This window comes from Phyllobates terribilis, unplaced genomic scaffold (assembly GCF_046119375.1).
Source record: "Phyllobates terribilis strain yellow unplaced genomic scaffold, ASM4611937v1 Scaffold_11__3_contigs__length_659146591, whole genome shotgun sequence".
Lineage (NCBI taxonomy): Eukaryota > Metazoa > Chordata > Amphibia > Anura > Dendrobatidae > Phyllobates > Phyllobates terribilis.
In genome coordinates, this window is record NW_027362771.1 from 569,675,516 (window position 1) to 569,696,969 (window position 21,454).

Genomic DNA, 21,454 nt, shown 5'->3' on the forward strand with positions numbered 1-21,454 from the left:
TTTTCATGCACCGTCTCTTTAAAAAAGCCAGCCGGCAATTCAGCATCTGTACCCGACAATTTATAACAGACAGAATAGAGCTTCACACATAGATTAGATAGATAGAAACATGTCAGTCACATATATATGAAGTACAGTGATAGTGTTGGTTACTGTACTTGTCATTTAGTATTAAAATAAAGGATTTATTATTAAAAAAATTGGCGTGGGGTTCCCCTTAATTTTAGGCTCTAGCGGAGGTTAAGCAGACAGCTGGGGCAGATGTTTGAAGCCTGGGAAGGGGGTAATACCCACGGAGCTTCCCAGGCTACTAATATCAGCCCCCAGCTGAATACATAGCCTTTACTAGCTATTAAAATGGGGGACCCCCCCAAAAAAATGACGTGGGGTCCCCCCTAATTTAATAGCTAGCAAAGGCTAGGCAGACAGCTGGGGGCTGATATTAATAGCCCAGGAATGGAGCCATGAATATTGGCCCCCTCCCAGGCTAGAAACACCAGCCGTCAGCCGCCCCAGAAATGGCGCATTCATAGGATGCGCCAATTCTGGCACTTAGCCTCGCTCTTCCACGCTACCCTGTAGCGGTGGCAGGGGGTAATAGGGCTGGGGTTGATGTCAGCTTATAATGCCAGCTGACATCAAGCCCAGGTTAGTAATGGAGAGGCGTCTATAAGACACCCCCATTACTAACCCCATAGTCAAAGTTAAAAAAAACACAAACACCCAGAATAAAGTCCTTTAATTGAAATAAAGACACAATTCTTTATTGTTCTAAATTAAACTATACTTACCATCACGCCCATTCCAGCTGAAGCCAACGATCTCCTGCAATAAAAGAAAAATAATAAACCAACCTCATCCTTACCTTTCCATGGTTCCCACGACAGCTTCAGCTCTGCTACATCGAGATGACAGGCTGGACCGCAGCAGAACGCCGCCATCCAGCCTGTCATCCCGCAGACACTGAGAAGAGCAGGCTTGCTTGCGCTCCACATTGTCTCTCTGTGACGACATAAAGATGAGCCGAGGTCATGTCCAATGAACTCGGCTCACCTCATGCACGTCACTTACAGCGTGGGAGAATTCTTACGCTGAAGCGCTGAGTGCAGGAGAATTTTCCCACGCTGTCAGTGAGGTGCATGAGGTGAGCTGAGTTCATTGGACATGAGCTCACCTCATGCACGTCACTGACAGCGTGGGAGAATTCTCCTGCACTCAGCACTTCAGCGTGACAATTTTCCCACGCTGTCAGTGACGTGCATGAGGTGAGCCGAGTTCATTGGACATGACCTCGGCTCATCTGGATGCCGTCACAGCGAGACACTGAGGAGCGCAAGCATGCCTGCTCTTCTTAGTGTCTGCGGCATGACAGGCTGGATGGCAGCGTTCTGCTGCGGTCCAGCCTGTCATCTCGATGTAGCAGAGCTGAAGCTGTCGTGGGAACCATGGAAAGGTAAGGATGAGGTTGGTTTATTATTTTTCTTTTATTGCAGGAGATCGTTGGCTTCAGCTGGAATGGGCGTGATGGTAAGTATAGTTTAATTTAGAACAATAAAGAATTGTGTGTTTTTTCAATTAAAGGACTTTATTCTGGGTGTTGTGTTTTTTTTAAATACTTTACTAGAAATTCATGGTGGTCATGTCTAATACTGGCGTGACCCCATGAATTTTGGGCTTGGGGCCAGCTGATAATACCAAGCTGGCCCTAACCCCTTTATTACCCAGTGAGCCACCGCACCAGGGCCCTGGATGAGTTGGGTACAGCGCCAGAAGATGGCGCTTCTATGAACGCGCCATTTTCCGGGGTGGCTGTGGACTGCAATTTGCAGCGGGGGGGGCCCAAAAAGCTTGGGCCTCCCTGCGCTGCAGATTCCAGCCCCCAGCTGCCTAGTTGTACCTGGCTGGACACAAATATAGTGCGAAGCCCCACTTCAATTTTTTTTAATTATTTCATGAAATTCATGAAATAATTAAGAAAAAAAGGCCTTCCCTATATTGTTGTGTCCGGCCAGGTACAAATAGGCAGCTGGTGGTTGGGGGCAGCCCATTCCTGCCTGCTGTACCTGGCTGGACACAAATATAGTGCGAAGCCCCACTTCAATTTTTTTAAATTATTTCAGGAAATTCATGAAATAATTAAAAAAAAATTGACGTGGGGCTTCGCACTATATTTGTGTCCAGTCAGGTGCAGCAGGCAGGAACGGGCTGCTCCCAACCACCAGCTGCCTATTTGTACCTGGCCGGACACAACAATATAGGGAAGCCCTTTTTTTCTTAATTATTTCATGAAATAATTTAAAGAAAATTGACGTGGGGCTTCGCCCTGTTTTTGTGTCCAGCCAGGTACAACTAGGCAGCTGGGGGCTGGAATCCGCAGCGCAGGGAGGCCCAAGCTTTCTGGGCCACCCCCGCTGCAAATTGCAGTCCGCAGCCACCCCGGAAAATGGCGCGTTCATAGAAGCGCCATCTTCTGGCGCTGTACCCAACTCATCCAGGGCCCTGATGCGGTGGCTCACTGGGTAATAAAGGGGTTAGGGCCAGCTTGGCATTATCAGCTGGCCCTAAGCCCAAAATTCATGGGGTCACGCCAATATTAGACATGACCACCATGTATTTCTAGTAAAGTATTTAAAAAAAACACAACACCCGGAAAAAAGTCCTTTAATTGAAATAAACACACAATTCTTTATTGTTCTAAATTAAACCATACTTATCGTCACGCCCATTCCAGCTGAAGCCAACGATCTCCTGAAATAAAAGAAAAATAATAAAGCAACATCATCCTTACCTTTCCATGGTTCCCATGACAGCTTCAGCTCTGCTACATCGAGATGACAGGCTGGACCGCAGCAGAACGCTGCCATCCAGCCTGTCATCCCGCAGACACTGAGAAGAGCAGGCTTGCTTGCGCTCCACAGTGTCTCTCTGTGAGGGCATCCAGATGAGCCGAGTTAATGTCCAATGAACTCGGCTCACCTCATGCACGTCACTGACAGCGTGGGAAAATTCTCCTGCACTCAGCGCTTCAGCGTGGGAGAATTCTCACACTGAAGCGCTGAGTGCAGGAGAATTCTCCCACGCTGTCAGTGACGTGCAGGAGGTGAGCTGAGTTCATTGGACATGAGCTCACCTTATGCACGTCACTGACAGCGTGGGAAAATTCTCCTGCACTCAGCGCTTCAGCGTGGGAGAATTCTCACGCTGAAGCGCTGAGTGCAGGAGAATTCTCCCACGCTGTCAGTGATGTGCAGGAGGTGAGTTGAGTTCATTGGACATGAGCTCACCTTATGCACGTCACTGACAGCGTCGGAGAATTCTCCTGCACTCAGCGCTTCAGCGTGAGAATTTTCCCACGCTGTCAGTGACGTGCATGAGGTGCGCCGAGTTAATTGGACATGAACTCGTCTCATCTTTATGCCGTCACAGTCAGACACTGCAGAGCGCAAGCATGCCTGCGCTTCTCAGTGTCTGCGGGATGACAGGCTGGATGGCAGCGTTCTGCTGCGGTCCAGCCTGTCATCTCGATGTAGCAGAGCTGAAGCTGTCGTGGGAACCATGGAAAGGTAAGGATGATGTTGCTTTATTATTTTTCTTTTATTGCAGGAGATCGTTGGCTTCAGCTGGAATGGGCGTGATGGTAAGTATGGTTTAATTTAGAACAATAAAGGATTGTGTCTTTATTTCAATTAAAGGACTTTATTCTGGGTGTTTGTGTTTTCTTTTAACTTTGACTATGGGGTTAGTAATGGGGGTGCCTTATAGACGCCTCTCCATTACTAACCTGGGCTTGATGTCAGCTGGCATTATAAGCTGACATCAACCCCAGCCCTATTACCCCCTGCCACCGCTACAGGGCAGCGTGGAAGAGCGAGGCTAAGTGCCAGAATTGGCGCATCCTATGAATGCGCCATTTCTGGGGCGGCTGACGGCTGGTGTTTCTAGCCTGGGAGGGGGCCAATATTCATGGCTCCCTTCCTGGGCTATTAATATCAGCCCCCAGCTGTCTGCCTAGCCTTTGCTAGCTATTAAATTAGGGGGGACCCCACGTCATTTTTTTGGGGGGGTCCCCCATTTTAATAGCTAGTAAAGGCTATGTATTCAGCTGGGGGCTCATATTAGTAGCCTGGGAAGCTCCGTGGGTATTACCCCCTTCCCAGGCTTCAAACATCTGCCCCAGCTGTCTGCTTAACCTCCGCTAGAGACTAAAATTAAGGGGAACCCCACGCCAATTTTTTTTAATAATAAATCCTTTATTTTAATACTAAATGACAAGTACAGTAACCAACACTATCACTGTACTTCATATATATGTGACTGACATGTTTCTATCTATCTAATCTATGTGTGAAGCTCTATTCTGTCTGTTATAAATTGTCGGGTACCGCTGCTGAATTGCCGGCCGGCTTTTTTAAAGAGACGGTGCATGAAAACACTATTATTTTCTTTAATAAATCCTTTACACTAAATGACAAGTACAGTAAGCAACTTTGTCTCTGTACTTCATATATATGTGACTGACATGTTTCTATCTATCTAATCTATGTGTGAAGCTCTATTCTGTCTGTTATAAATTGTCGGGTACAGCTGCTGAATTGCCGGCCGGCTTTTTTAAAGAGACAGTGCATGAAAACACTATTATATTTTTTAATAAATCCTTTACACTAAATGACAAGTACAGTAAGCAACACTGTCACTGTACTTCATATATATGTGACTGACATGTTTCTATCTATCTAATCTATGTGTGAGGCTCTATTCCTTCTTGTCTAAATTGTCGGGTACCGGTGTATGCCGCTGCTGAATTGCCGGCCGGCTTTTTTAAAGAAAGCGTCTTCTGAGCAGTTTGTCAGCTTTTGGACACCTTTGAAGGTGTTTTCTATGTGTTTCTATGTGTTTTTGCTTGCCTGCCATTGGTTTTAACGGTGTTCGACGGTGTTCTAAGGTGTTCGACGAACAGTTCGACGAACAGTTCCTCGAACATCCCGGTGTTCGACGAACCGAACCGAACCCGAACACTACGGGGGTGGCTCAACACTAATCACCATGGATGCCCCGAACACCCACAGTTTTGGAAGGGATCAACTGGTGGGGAAGGGTAGCTCTGATTAAGGTCACTAGACTCCCAGAGTCCAACAGTCCAAGTGCCTTTACTCCATTAATGGATACGGCACATGCCTGCGGCCCCTCGCCGGGTCCACAGTCCGCACTGCAGGCTGGATAAGCAGACTAGAAACTCCGTCTTCCTAGGCTTCAGTCCATGGGCTCAGGGGACATATGACACCGGGCGGCTACTTGTCCAGGGTTGTGACACCACCAACAGACTATATCTTTAACAACAGTCCTTGTGGCACCTTCAGTGGGAGTGGGACTCCCTCAAGTGATGGCTCTAGACCCCTTCCATGGTGAACCCACCAGATTTGGGTATCCCAGTATGTAGAAGTGACTATATCTGGTTTCCCGAGGGATTTCTCAACCACTTGATACCTCTCTACCAAGCCGATGAAGTCATCTGCATTCTGGGGATCGCCCTGGGCAATCCAAGTCTGTACCGACTTGGAAAGGGAGTGCACGAATCTATCAATCACCACCTGCTCAACCATCTGGGCTGGAGTGAAGGATTCTGGCTGCAACCACTTCTGAACGAGATGCAGTAGGCCAAACATCTGCGAGCAAGGGGGTTTGTCACTGACATACGCCAAGTGGTGGACTCGTTGGGCTCTCACCACCATATTCACTCCCAGGTGTGCTAAGATCTCTTAAGCTTAGCGTATTTCTTGGCATCCTGTAGTGCCAAGTTGTAATATGCCTTTTCGAGTTCACCCGACAAATATTGGGTCAGAACCTCTGCCCACTGTTTTGGTGGAAGTCTCTACTGATTAGCCACCCTCTCAAAGACTGTCAGAAAGGCTTCTACATCATCCCCGGGGGTCATCTTCTGCATTGCCGGTCTTACCGCCTTCCTGACATGGGAGTCATTAATCGGCCCTGGGGGTGGGGCGATTGCTCTGCCCTGGATGGAGTCCACCAGAAGCTGTGTTTCCTGTTGCTGCTCCTGATAGTGCTTTTGTTGCTCCTGCTGGTGCTGCTGCTGCGACTTTTGCTGCAACTGGATCTGTTGCAGCAACAGTTTGGTTGTCTCCTGGTGCTGCTGCATGCTCTGCTGGCTCTGCAAGAGCTGCTGGTTAGTTATGAGCGAGCATGCTCACTACTGCTCCATGCTCGCCCGAGCATCTCACTGCTTGAGATGCTCGGCGCTCACCGAGTATATCCGGGGTTGCTCGGTGGGAGCTCAGGTCCCCTCCCTGCATGTTTGGCGCTCTTTAGAGAGCCAATGAACATGCAGGTATTGTCTGCCGCACATTGTAATGCCGCAGCCATGTTGGTTGTGGCATTACAGTGATTGGCTGGCCGCACAGCATCATCAGATCTATATCAGACTTGGCACCTCCATGCTTATCACATTCCATTCTCGGAATCAGTGTTATGTTCTGCAACTTAGAACTAAGGAATAGGAGGTAAACGCTGTCCCTGCACTGAGACTCAGCTTAACCCTATGCTGGGGTGTGTGCCCTATTACTTATGAATAGCCCCACCGAAACTCCTCCACTGAACTCAAAAGAAGACCTATAAGACAGGGAAAGGGGTCCCTAAAATATTCAAGGACTGGGAGCAAAAGCAGGAGACCTCCTAACAGAAAAGTTAGTTGCAGAAACGAAAATTGAAGGAAACAAAACTGGTGGAACAAGAAGTCCCAGGATAACAATAGTCCAAAGCATGAAGAACTAAACAAGGCTACTTAGCCAGAGCATCAGCGTTACAACACTGATGTCCAGCAGGGAATGGGAGCCAGGTGCTGAGTAATAAAGAGTGCAGAGATCACAAGACCAAGAAACCCGTCACCAGAGGAAAAGACTAGAAGCCAGAAAACCACAGCAAGATGGCCGATAGTAAAAAAAATTGATTCTAACAGTACCTCCCCTTTAAGATGATCCTCAGGATCCTCTAGGCTGAGCCTTACCAGGAAATCTCCTGTGAAAAGCCTTAATTAGCCTTGAGGCCGAGACGTCCTCGGCCTTCACCCAGGAATTATCCTAGGGGCCGAAACCTCTCCAGGACACAAGATACTGTAATCTTCCTCTATGCCACCTGGAATCCAAAAATTCGAGAAATCTCAAATTAACCGTCCTCATCAACAGGAGGAACAGTAGGTTTTGCCTGCTTATCGGGTGTGTCCGCCTTCTTAAGTAACGACACATGAAACACAGAATTAATCCTCCAGTATGAGGGAATGCCCAACCTCACCTCTGCTGAGTTGACAATCTGAACCTCTTTGAAAGGACCCACAAATTTATGCCCCAGTTTTTAGAAGGAATTTTCAAACGAAGATTCCTAGAGGACAACCAAACCATATCCCCAACAGCAAACAAGGACTCCTTTTTTTTGTCAAAATACCTCTTTGATCTCCTGCTAGCCTCTTTAAGGTTCAGGCATACACAGGTCCAAATCCTCTCCTTGGAACGGGATGACATTGCCCTGACCTGAATAGGTTCCCCAGTGTCGGCAGGAATATCGTGAGAAACAGAATCCAGCAATACAGGAAACTTCTCCTCATTCTGTCTAGCCCTCAACCTTCTATCCACATGGATAACTAACTGCATGGCAACTTGCAGAGTAACAGGTGCAGGGAATGCAATGAGAAAATCTTTAACCATTTCACTCAAGCCTGCCAGAAACTGAAACTTGAGTGCAGAGTCGTTCCACCTGACCTCTGCAGTCCATTGTCTGAACAGGGTGCAATAACTCTCAGCATCAAGAGAAGATCGGCAACCTCCAGAATCAACCCTTGCAAGCGTTGAGCAAGCTCCTGGATGGTAACCATACTGAAGAAAATCCAGGAAGAGGAGAGGAGATGAAAAAAAACAAAACAAAAAAACCCCCTTTTTTTTTTCTTAAACGCGGCTGGACATACTGTTATGTTCTGCAACTTAGAACTAAGGAATAGGAGGGAAAAGCTGTCCCTGCACTGAGACTCAGCTTAACCCTACGCTGAGGTGGGTGCCCTATTCCTTATGAATAGCCCCACCGAAACTCCGGCACTGAACTCAAAAGAATACCTATAAGACGGGGAAAGGGGTCCCTAAAAGATCTAATGACTGGGAACAAAAGCAGGAGACCTCCTAACAGAAAAGTTAGTTGCAGAAATGAAAATTAAAGGAAACAAAACTGGTGGAAGAAGACGTCCCAGGATAAAGAAAGCAAGAAGAACTAAACAAAGCTACTTAGCCAGCATTACAACACTGACGTCCAGCGGGGAATGGGAGCCAGGTGCTGAGTAATAAAGAGTGCAGAGATCACGAGACCAAGAAACCCAGCACCAGAGGAAAAGACTAGAAGCCAGAAAACCACAAGATGACCGATAGTAAAACAAAATAGATTCTAACAATCAGCAGTGTAGGGAGAGGTGCTGCTGAGCTAGGGAGAGATTTGCTTCTTTCTTAGTTAGTGTAGGTATACCACAACATATTCTACACATATCCATCTCAACTAACAGTCCTTCTGAGGACTAATCCAGCTGCATAGATATCAGTGCTAGGCAGGCAGGCAGTGTATGTGGCAGACTGCAGTGCATATAGCAAGAGGGTCCTTTCCAGTTCTGTCTTCTGGTGCTTTTACAGATATTTCTAGAAATAGCCCCAGGTATCAGGGGCCAGGAATAATTTTTTGGGGATCTTAATCCTCATTATTTGCTTAAAAAGCAATCCAGAGAACACAGTTTTTCTGCTCCATTTGCTTTTTGGCAGTGCAGAATACAGCCAGATCCTTTCCATATTACAGCGATAAAAATCTATCTATTTAAAACTGTGGTTTGTCTGTCACACAGATCACATATAAGTGCGCTGAAAATTCTGCCATTTCTTGCCTCCATTGAAATTTTTTTGCAGTGTGTTAGCGAAGTTATTGACAAGAGGTCGCAGTTAAAAATAGTTACCTACAGGCCAGCTATATAAAACTGTGCTTTTTTGTCACATGCTGTTCAAATCCAGCCATTTGTACTGAACATGGAAAATATTGTCCACCATTTAAAATGGCCAAGGCACGTGGCAAGGGACGGGGAACTGGACGTGATACACTTCTTCTTGCTCGACCTTCCTGTTCCAATTTATAGGAGACTGCTGAACACCACTATTGAACGCAGAGCAGTGTGAAAAGTTTATTGGTTGAATAGCAGATAATGCTTCCAGTCACTTAGCCACTACCACCACCTTGTCTTCCACGCGGTCAAGTCTCTGTAGCCGTGAGTCTGGACCGAATATTCCTCACCCTGATCCTACTTACTCCCACCATGCTGAGTGCCCGGAGACAACTGATTCCACACTTGGACACTCCGAAGAGCTGTTCACTTTTCCATTTATAGATTCGGGCCTCTCGCTTGGTCCACTTGAAGCAGGCCAAGAGGAGATCGCATGTAGCGATGCACAAATATTTGAGCAGCCACGGTCACACGAAGGTGACAGTGGGAAAGTGTCACAAGAGGAGGACGATGATGAGACACAATTGCCAGAAAGTCAGGAAGAGGACCAAGGTGCAGAAGTGGAAGACGAGGTCGTGGTATAGTAACTGACCCAACCTAACAGGGGGACATGCAGAGCGACGACAGAAGCACACAGAGGGAGGGAAGCATAGCACCACAACGGTCAGGAAGAAGCAGTGTGGTGGCCACAGACAGTAGGCGGGCAACTGTTCCCCGTAACATCGACACGACAGAGGTTGCCAGTACAACTGTTAGATCTTCACGAGTCTGGTTGTTTTTCAAAAGACTCTGCCGATAACCCCAAAAAGGCCATTTGTACCACCTGCTAGGCCAGCATCAGCATGATCAGGCACATGGCAGCAAAGCACCTGACTAAGTGGGCCGAGTCCCAGGGTCCAGGAACAGTGTCTGCGGGGGGCACCACTGCTTCTTCTGCTGTTTTGCGTGCAAGCCAATCCTCTGTCCATGGTGCATGCGACGATGCCTCCTGCCCTGCACCTGTCGTTGCACACTCTCTAGTACCACCATCAGCAAGCACGTCCACGTCCTTGTCCCAGCGCAGCGTTCAATTGTCCCTACCCCAGTCCTTGGAACGCAAGCGCAAATATGCAGCCAACACCCCACAGGCCTCACTACTAAATTCACAAATTTCGTGACTACTTGCACTCAAAATGTTGCCTTTTAAGCTCGAGGAGACAAAAGCTTTCCTGACGGCGGTGGCCGTCCCTCGGTACTCAGTGCACAGCCGCCACTATTTCTCCTGGTGTGCCATCCCCGCATTACACGAGCATGTGCCCCACAATATTAGCCGTGCCCTCAACAACGCAGTTACTGGGAAAGTCCACCTAACCACGGACACGTGGACAAGTGCTTGTGGTCAGGGATGGTACATCTCGCTGACGGCACAACGGGTTAACTTAGTGGAAGCCGGGACCCAGTCAGACCTTGGGACAGAATACGACCTCCCGGCACCGAGGATTGTGGGCCCTAGGTCAATCAGGGTTGCCACCATATTCTACAGCTCCTGAACCTCCTCCTCCTCTTCAGCATCCATCTCCAAAATGACAACATGAGTCACAAGCTGGAAGCACTGCAACACTGCTTCAGCCAAGCGGCAACAGGCTGTGCTGAAGCAAATATGCTTAGATGGCAAACCACACAATGCTGAAATGTTGTGGACAGTTATGAAAGAGCAGGCAGATCTGTGGCTGACACCGCTGAAACTACAGCCGGGCATGGTCATGTGTGACAGTGGCCGGAACCTGGTGGCGGCTCTGAGGCGAGCTCACACACGTACCATGCCTGGCCCATGTGTTTGACCTCGTGGTTCAGCGGTTTCTCAAAACCTACCCGGAGCTTCCGGATCTGCTTGTAAAAGTACGCCATCTATCTTACCGTGTTTCAGCAGCGTTTGCAGCTTCCGGCTCACCGACTGGTGTGTGATGTTGGGAAGGATTTGTGAGCAGAAGAGGGCAGTTGTTGACTACCAGCATCAACAAGGCCATCGGTATTCAGTTCAGACTGCACACATAAGACCTCAGTAGTGGACATGGATGTCAGACATATGTACTATCCTCCAAAACTTTGAGGACTCCACCAAGATGGTGAGCGGCGATGACACCATAATTAGCATCACCATCCCATTTCTCTGTCTTCTGAAATGCTCTCTGCTCACAATCAAAGAGGATGCATTGCAGGCGGAGCACGATGAGGTGGAGCATGGAACCATACAGAGTGATGACAAACACAGCCCAGCCTCATCTCATCCCAACATGAATTTGGTGACAATGAGGAAGAGTAGGAGGAGCTAGTTTCATCCACTATAGACAGTACTACCTGCACAACTGTCATACTGTCTGTTCAGCGTGGATGGCCTGAGAACATGGAGGAGGAAGAGGAGAAGAGCATGGTCAGTCGTCCTCTTGGTGAGGACACGGATGTCTTGCCTTTTAGCAGTCTGGCACACATGGCTTAGTTTATGTTAAGCTGCCTTTGCCATGACTCCAAATTTTGGGTGACAGTCATTACTGGTTGATGACACTTCTATACCCACGCTACAAGGAGAATTTCCTATCTCTTATTCCCAAGGCGGATAGATCTACTAAAATGGGGCAGTACCAGAAGGCCCTTGTTGCGGAATTTTAAGAAAAATTCCCATCTGAAAACGCTGGCGGCAGAGGTCACAGTTCATTGGACAACCAAGGAGTACAGGCGAGAGAGACACAACTCCAATCCATCAGAGGCAGGGGAACACTGTCAAAGTTCTGGGACAGTTTTCTCAGATCCTCCCATCTTACAGGCCCAGAGGCGCTGGGTACTCTCACAAGGAGTCAAAAGTTTGGGATGCTGAGGGAGTACCTTGCCGATCATACCAAGATCCTCCGTGATTCCTCTGTGCCTTATAATTACTGGGAATCCAAGCTGGACATGTGGAATGAACTGGCTCTCTATGCCTTGGAGGTCCGGGCCTGCCCTGCCACTAGCATTTTATCAGAGCAAGTTTTTAGTGCCGCCGGTGGAATTATAACCGATAGGCGCATCCGCCTGTCAACAGAAAATGCTGACAGTCTGATTTTTATAAAAATGAACAGGGGCTGGATTGGGCCAGACTTCTCAACACCACTGAATGATAGCAGCGTAACCTGAACTCAAATACAGTGTCTTTTTATGGGAGATGTAATTCTATTCCCATGCACCTCTTTCTTCACACCCAGACATAGGTATACGCTTCCTGATTTTGTCTATTTGCTCTTGTCCTCCTCCTTCTCCTCATCCTCCATCACTATATCATTCACCACCATATCTACAATATCACCTCCTCTACGTGTCTTGCAAGGGGCATTGTAGTTCCTCCAAATTTTTGGTAGCTTTTACATTCACTGCATAGGCAAACACTATCGGAGACCCACTTCCTAATAATGGGAACATTGTGCTTAGGAGGCTCTCTGACCTCTACGTATCTTGCAAAGGACATTAGAGTTCCTCCAAATTTATGGCAGCCATTGTTTCACTGTGTAGGCAAACACTATGGGAGACACACTTCATAATAATGGGAATATTGTTTTAGGAGGCTCTTTGACCTCTAAGTCACTTCCAAGGGGCATTGGAGTGCCTCTAAATTTTTGGCAGCCCTTGCAGTCACTGCATATGCAATAACAGTATAGGAGACCCACTCGATAATAATGGGAACAACAAAGCATAGCCGGCTGATGGCTCTCTAACAATAGCGAGGGCCGACTGCAGGACCTTTAAGAATGGTAACGGCCGTCTGATGGCCCTATAAAAATAGGCTTTGTGACTTTCAGAGTCCCTCCATCATAAATGAAACAGGATGTGTCGGATGATAACACACCACATGGCCAGATAATGTTGTAAAATGTTAAAATGTAATTTCCCAGTGAATGCATTTGTCTTGGTTGAAAGCAAAACAAAAGTGCAAAAACGCATCAAAAACGCTACGTGTGAACATAGTCCAAGGTGTGGAGGAGCATTTTTGTTTTTGTATATTTATTTTGCCTTATATACGAGTCATTACCCTGGAAAGGATGTTCCTTAACATATTTCCCAGGAAAATCCATTTTGGTTTAGTTTTTGCATGTTTTATTGTGAGTCCGTAAAAGTGGCGTAATACCTTTGACAACGTTGTTGACAGCAGTAACCTGGGAGTCAGAAATGTTTCCAGGGGTCGTTCCCATGTCATTTGAGCCCTGTTCCTATCAATTTGGGCAATTTTTAGGCCCTCTGCAGACCGCGGGGGGAGCCGCCAGAAAAATGCTCGAGTTTCCCATAGACTTACATTGAGCTCATTGCTCGGGTCGAGCACCCGAGCATCCCAATATGCTCGACCCGAGGATTGAGCACCCGAGCATTTTAGTGCTCACCCATCACTACTTCTTGTGCATCTGTTGTTGGCTCTGCACCAGGTGCTTAATGAGCTCCCCAATGCTGCCATACTTCTCTTGCTGGCTGGCGGCCTTCACCCACGACATCCACCGGTCTCTGTGGCAGTTACATGTGTTCCTGGAATCTTGCCAGCACTCTCACACCAACTGTGGCAGGACGACTCGCTTGGCCATTTCCAGAAGTAGACTCAGGAACCCGACTTTTCTTTGCAGGCTTTATTAACAACATAGAGCTCTGCACTCCGGAAAAATAAACAGAGCCTTACTTGGCAAAACAACAAAGCAAAAGATAAACTGTAGCAGGGTCCATATATGTGTGTGCAGGTTGCCCACACAGGTTATGTCCAGCCTTCAGCTTCCTCCTGAGCTATGGCTGTCCAGTCTGGAGACCTTGCCTCTCCAAACGCAACACAGAGAAAAAAAAAACAGGACTGAACATTTAACCGTTGCTCAGCCACACCCTGAGGTGTAGGTATGGGGAATGACTTCCCTCCCATCTTTATGTCATTCCCATAAAACCACACCCTTTAAGTGAGTTAACCCTCCAGCATATAACATGCTGGCAGAAAGTTTATTGGTTTCAGTTCACACAAGCTAGCAACCTGTGTGACACATATCTCCCCTCATAAATCATACCAGTGACTCTGTCACAGTATATTTAATTAATATTATAATACAGTATAAATAAATAATTAATTTCTTTATTGTTAATATGATATAATATTGTATAAAATATATATATATATTTATTTTCTATGACATAGTTTTATGGTTATGGGATCTTTTTTCTACTGTGAGTTATAGTTATTTAATTTATCCTATAATCTACGAAAATGAAAAGTATTTGTAAGCAGGAATGCATAGAAAAATGTTATTCCACCTTGGTTGCTTGGATTTATGTTTTTGGCAGCAAAAAAATGACCTAGTAAGTTTATTCTGCAGGTCAATACAATTTCAACAAAGCCGAAGTATTCAGATTTTTTATATTTTATATATACACTATACATTTTTATATATAAGTAAGGTCCAGAAGTATTTGGACAGTGACACATGTTTTGGCATTTTACAATTGACATGGGCTTAAAGTGCAGACTCTCAGCTTCAGGGTTTGCTCACACGAGTGTATAACTTGGATGTGTGCTATCCTTGTGCTGATCAGTGTTTTTTTCTCTCATGCTTGAGAAAAAAATTGCAGTATTTTGCAATTGGCTTCTTAAATCAGATCACGTGCCCCTATACAAGTCTATGAGTGCGTGTAAAACATGGCATTGCACTTGGATGTCATCGGGAAGGGGTTAATAATTTTGCTATTTTATATTATTTTTCAGGATTAAAATAAATATTAAAATTATATTAAAGGGAATCTGTCATATAAAATAACGCTATTAACCTGCAAATATGTGGTGATTCTGCAGGTTAATAGCATTTTGACACCATGCAGCACTGAAAGCCCCGCTGCAAGGAGGAAATAAACTTTATGCCCCCCCATCCCGACATCCTTCATGATTACAGTCATAGGGGTGGTGCCAGCACGGATTCAGTTGTGGCTCAGTGTATAGAGAGCTGCGGCTGTTTCCGCACCCCCAGGACTGACTGACAGCAGCTCAGCAATAGGGCTAGCTAGTCAAGGAGCTCAGTGCTTACATGCTCTTGCCAATAGAGCTTGTAAGCACTGCTCTGATTTGGGTCGAATCCAGTGGTCTGGCCCCGTTCAGTGCCCAAGCGCTCCTCTAATAGTGCAGTGTCAAAGCTACCTCATGTAGCAGCATCTAAGAGCACTCAGTTCAGGTCAGCCTAACCAACAGTCAGTGACCCTGACAAGTGGGAAGCAGGGAGGAAGGGGAACGGTGTGCTCCTGATCTGCAAGATAACACAACTCCTTTAATGTTTGACCTAAATAAGTACAGCACTTACAGCTTCTATTCAGTTTTGCTTTTTTCTATATGTACCATGTCCTCCTTTTAACATGCCACATTTTCCTTTTATTATACATTCCAAAAAGCCTTAACTTTTACTTTAAAGGGTTGTTGTTCCCAAAATAGTGATGACTTATTAACTGGATGGGTCCTAGATATCAGATCAGTGGGGATTCAACACCTGGAAGCACCACCTATGGGCTCTTATTTCCTCAGGCAGTGGACAGATGTAAACCCTTTAAATAGCAAAATGCAGCCTCATTCAATATCTAGAAGCTTCTGTCTGGTGCTGTAAAACAGGTCCTATTAAAAAAAAGGAGCTGTTCTGTAGTACATGGCAGCGGCCGCTACACATTGAACAGACAAACAGAGCACAACTACTTTCAAAGTGTTTGGCTACAGAGCTTGTAGCAGCTTATCTGAGAAGCTGCTAGGTGGTGCTGGATGTGAAGTGTTGGAGCCCCATCAATCTGAAACTGATAACCTATTTCAATGATAAGTCATCAATATGTTATGACTAGAGAAGAACGAACCCGAACTGTAAAGTTTAGAGTTCGTACCAGACACTGGTGATGAACTCCGAACATGGACTTCTCCTGGAAGTCCGTTTTACAGTTCTGGGGTTAGGCTAGAGAGAGACAAGAGAGAGAGAGAGGGAGGGAGAGAAAAAGAGAGAGAGAGGGCGTGAGAGGGTGAGGGTGAGTGAGAGAGAGTGAGAGAGATTTTACAGCTCCAATGTTCGGGTCACCATTGATTTTGATGGGGTTCGGGTTCAGGCTCAAGTTCGGGTACAGTTCTGGTATGGTCAAACAAGACGAACCCTAATTTCTACAGATCCACTCATCTCTAATTATGACCAGAAAACTCCTTTAAAGATTTGTCCACCTTATGCCAAAATCCTCTGCTGATTTTTCTCAATATTAATTTATTTTACTTGCTTATATGGCGCCAGTAATTTTCCCAGCTCTTTACAGGCATCATCACAGTCCCCATTGAGGCTCACAATCTAAATTCCCTATCATTATGTCTTTTTGGAGGAAACCAGAATATCCAGATGAAATGCAGGCAAACTCCTTGCAGATGTTGTCCTTGGTGGTATCTGAAGCCAAGACCTCAACAATGCAACGATATAGTGCTAACTAGTGTTGAGAGAGTATGTTCTGTCCGAGTATGCTCGGGCCGAGCTCCGAGTATTTACAGCTGCTCGGTGATATGTTTGAATCACTCCCGTGTGCATGATTTGCAACTGTTTGACAGTGTTATTACATGTGAGGAATGTGTAAGAGATAGACATTCCTCACATGTAATAAAACTGTCAAACAGTTGCAAATCATGCACACGGGAGCGATTTAACCTTATCACCGAGCAGCTGTAAATACTCGGAGCTCGGCCCGAGCATACTCGCCGAAAGGGTTAATAGAACATACTCGCTCAACACTAGTACTAACCACTGAGCCACCGTACTAAGGTGGATATACCTGATACAGGTCTCTAAAATCTTTTTATTGACCTTCACTTAAATGCAGTGCTTAATAAATATGCTTTATCTTTCTCCAGTGCACTGCTGTTCAAGACTGGTAAATGCAAAGTCAATCTTAGTAAATTCACAATTGCAAGGGAATTAGTGTGCTAGAATTCCTGAGCCTACTCATATAAAGATATATTAGGAAATGCTGGACCAAAAAATGACATAGGGTTAAAAAGTTGGAGATTCACTTTGAGTCACCTTTAATTAATGGTGCAGTGATTCTATAATTAGCCTCAATGGTCTCTAAGGTCCATGGATTTAGAAATATACAGTATGTGCCTAACAGAGAACTATGTTAATTCAATGTCTTGAATTCTATCATGATCAGGGGAAGTAATTTCCATTCACAATCTGTAGAACTTCATAAGCAGCCATGCCTCCTGTTGGTTCTTTCATCTTCCATGCACGTGATGTCTTTATTTTCTCGGAGTCGATTCTTAGCTGCTAATTTTCTGGTGGGATTTTTTATAAGAGCACATTGACCTTTAAGATGCCAAAACATCCATTTTTATTATTGCCATTTGCAGGCGTTGTTTATTTTGCAGAAAGTCATCCATTGCCTTATATCTTGTTATCGCTGCTATTATATGGTAGCTTACAGATATTTTAAATCGACATTTCAAGACGTTGCTATTTATCAGATGTAAATCAAAGGTTACACAATATGTGAAGTTTTCGTATTTGGTCTATATGATTGTCTACCCGTACATTTTAGAACGGATTATCCAATTCAGTCAGTCAGGGTAGGTGCACACAACCTTTTTTCTCTCCATCTGAGAGAAACAGTCCGATTTTTCTTGTAAGACGCTAATTAGAGTTTTATCAAAGTGACATCAGTTTTTCTCGGAGGTAGAGAGAAAAAAAAAAGTTTTTCCACCTTCTCCATTCTGTGATAATCCGAGTGCGGTCCGATGTTTTCCACAAATTCATTGATTGCATTGCCGATTTTGATCTAACACATGGATGAAAATCGGACATGTCTCTGAGTTTTTCCTCAGACCACTCAGTCCAAGGCAAAAAATCATAAATTTACATGGCCCCATAGAATATCATGGTGTAAAGTAGCGCTATTGATCATGTTGAGGGGCACTCACTTCACCCGGTCAATTAAAGCACACATGAAATGTTTTCCGGTAATATGAAGTCCAGCAGTTTATTATTCATCATAAACTGCTTATAACATAGTCCATCTCAGTGGCTAGTAGGAATGTTACACATGTAATATCCTAGAGCCTCTTCAGTGGCAGCTATGCCCGCTTGGCTTCAGATATAGACTTCAGCAAGGTAACAACATCAATGTCCATATAACGCATCGCTTTTACCTTTGCCGGGTCTGGGCTGCTTCTATCAGCTCTGTTCTGCCAAAGCTGTGGTTTAAGGCTCACCAGACATGGTCTCCAGGCCACGTGCCTTCCAGGGCTAATGGTGTCCCAGACACAGGGAACAGGCCTCTTGCCTCTCATAAGGCTAACGGTGTCCCAAACACAGGGAACAGGCCTATTGCCTCCTCACTGTTTCAAAACCACCAGGATTTATATATCCTTCTGTGTGCACAGGATCTTTGATGATGTCACAGTCATGTGATCAGTCACCTAAAGGGGAGATACGTGGTCAGCCAGAACACACCCCCTGGACATTTTAGTAATGCAGCAAGCGGCTGCATTACATATTCTCCCCCTTTTTCAAGCCCATGGTATTGAACAGCGCCTGGAACATTAGCCCATTCCTTAGGTACTTACCATCTGTCATTGTCGCTAACTTCGTCAAGTCGCATTTCCAAGTCGTAAACTTGTCAGACCTCCCCCGCTCCCAGCGGTCAGTACAGCAGTGCAACTCACTTGCACTTGTATCTAAGGTCCAGCCCGACTCCGTACTGTCTCGTACTCTATTGGGACGTTTGTATGGGCCTCTCAGACCTGAGTTACTGGAGGTCTCACTACCTCTAAGCCCACGCCCACTACCCTCAGGACATCTTGAAAGGTCTCTAACTTCTGATGTAGCCATTCTATTATTTGGAGGGCCCTTTCTCTGTCGGGTCTCACAATTTATAGACGGCTGCCAACTTCTGCTACTCAGGCGACTCTGTCTTTCCATTCGCAGTCTGGCGAGATTCAACTGTTCTACCTCTCGCAGGTATGTCACTTGGTATTCCATCAGCATTCGTATATATGTGTAACATCCCTGGAGGCGTGCTTGCATGGCTTACCATTTCCCACCATGCAAGACCGCAATCTTACCTTTCAGGCCAGGCTGCACACTTTTGCTCCAGTACCTGCTGTTTGTATGTCTCTTGTCTGCTGGCTTAGGGCGTCGGCGCTGTTGCTTTCTGATTCTTAAAGCTACAGTGTGTGCAGTCCTAATGCATCCCCAGCCTATTGCTGTGAGTCACTGGATACTTAAACCCCCTCCACCCAGCAGGAGGTGCCTGAGCAACACTTTCTTACAGTGTGTTCTGTGCAACTGTGAGTTGCCAGGTCCTGTCCTGACTCTAGTCTGTTTCCGCCACCCTGGAGGCTGAGTACCCAGGGCCGCTACCTGTAACTGTGACTTCTAGTCAGTTTCTGCCACCCTGGGGGCTGAGTTCCTAGGCTCTTTCCTGCATCTTGTTCCTGGTTCAGATCCTGTCTGAACAGTGTCCTAGTCCGTTACTTGTTTGTCTCTATGTCTGTATCTTCCCGTTTTCCTGCAGTATCTGAACCTGCACCTAACTCCAACTCGTTGTCTCTGTACTTCTGTTTGTGAGTTTTGTATCCACTCACTACTTCATTTCAAGGACCTTGTGTGTATCTGGTTCTGCTTGGTCTGTTTCCTTGCCTCTGTATCTAACTCCTGTGTTCCAGCTATCTTCTTGTGTTTTCCAGTCTGTTCCATGTGAACAGAGCCCTGTCCTGTCTCCCGAATCTGCGGGTTTTGCTTTGCTCTGCTTTCTCACCGCAAATGCGGTTTTGCTCTGCTTTGCTTGTTCACTGCATCTGAGGGTTTTGCCCTGCTTTGCTAGTTCACCGCATCAGCGATTTTGCTCTGCTTTTCTTGATCACCGCATCTGCGGTTTTGCTCTGCTTTGCTTGTTCACCACATCTGCGGGTTTTGCTCTGCTTTGCTTGTTCACCGCATCTGTGGTTTTGCTCTGCTTTGCTTGTTCACCGCATCTGTGGGTTTTGCTCTGCTTTGCTTGTTCACCGCATCTGCGGTTTTGCTCTGCTTTGCTTGTTCACCGCATCTTCGAGTTTTGCTCTGCTTTGCTTGTTCACCGCATCTGCGGTTTTGCTCTGCTTTGCTTGTTCACCGCATCTGCGGGTTTTGCTCTGCTTTGCTTGTTCACCGCCTCTGCGGTTTTGCTCTGCTTTGCTAGTTCACCGCATCTGCGGGTTTTGCTTTGCATTGCTTGTTCACCGCATCTGCGGTTTTGATCTGCTTTGCTTGTTCACCGCATCTGTGGGTTTTGCTCTGCTTGGCTTGTTCCCCGCATCTGCGGGTTTTGCTCCCCTCGGCTTGTCTACCGCACCTGTGGCTCTGTTCTTGTATCCCAGTCTGTACTGGTCCCTATCCTGCCTACGTTCCTACTTGCCAATACCCGCCTGTCTGCATGTCAGCCGTGCCTGCCAGTGTCCACCTGTCTGCATACAAGCTGTGCCTGTAAATATCCACCTCTCTGCATACCAGCCGTGCCTGCCAGTACCCACCAGTCAATATGCCAGTTTAACCTGCCTGTTCCTGCATTCCCCGGTTTGGGTCAACAGCTGTTACCGGGGTCTGACCTGGAGTAGCACCTGGTCCCTCTGCTCGGTTCCTCCCTGGTTCACGGAGTCGACTGAGCCGCCGTGTGACCTTGGTCGGATCCGGTTGATACTTAGTTACGCCCCTCCAGGCACTCCTCGGTTCATGGTACAGTGGGATCACCTAGTCTGCCCAGGCGTGTGCGTAACAATATTCAAGATTTTCTTTCGTTCCTACAGCAGAGAATGACACCATGCCATCTTCATCCGGTATCCAGTCCTGATTATCATGTGGACTGCTTACTTTCATCACACCAGACTTCTTTACCATCATTTGCATGGCTTGGCCATTTCTCCCAATGAGCTTTCTTACCAGAGCATGAGGCACCCGGATGACTTCTTCCCGCAGACCTTGAGCTTTTCTCATAAGCTCCAGTTGTCTAATGGCTTGTTCCGTCTTCAAGCGGACAAACCGCTTCGTGCGAACACATTGCCAGTGCATGTCACTTAGGATAGTCACCCTCTTCACTGTGACTTCGGTTGTGGACAGGACCACCAGCTGTTTAGCTTCTGAGGTCGAGTACACCTTACAGGCTCCTACGGCCTTCTTAAACTCTTCATGCACTGACTCTCTGGTGCATTCTTCTCTCAAATCTTTGGGAACATCTATGAGGCACTTGTACCAAGACATTTCTGTCTCACCAGTGGTCTCCAAATGATCATCTGGCTCAGGTTTCAGGGACAACTGACTTTCAGCTTCTTCACCCTGCATGCATCCCCTGAGCTGACTCACAGCTATGAACTCAAGAATTCTCGTCTTGACAACTTCCATTCTATACTTATCTTCTTTTAACACTCTC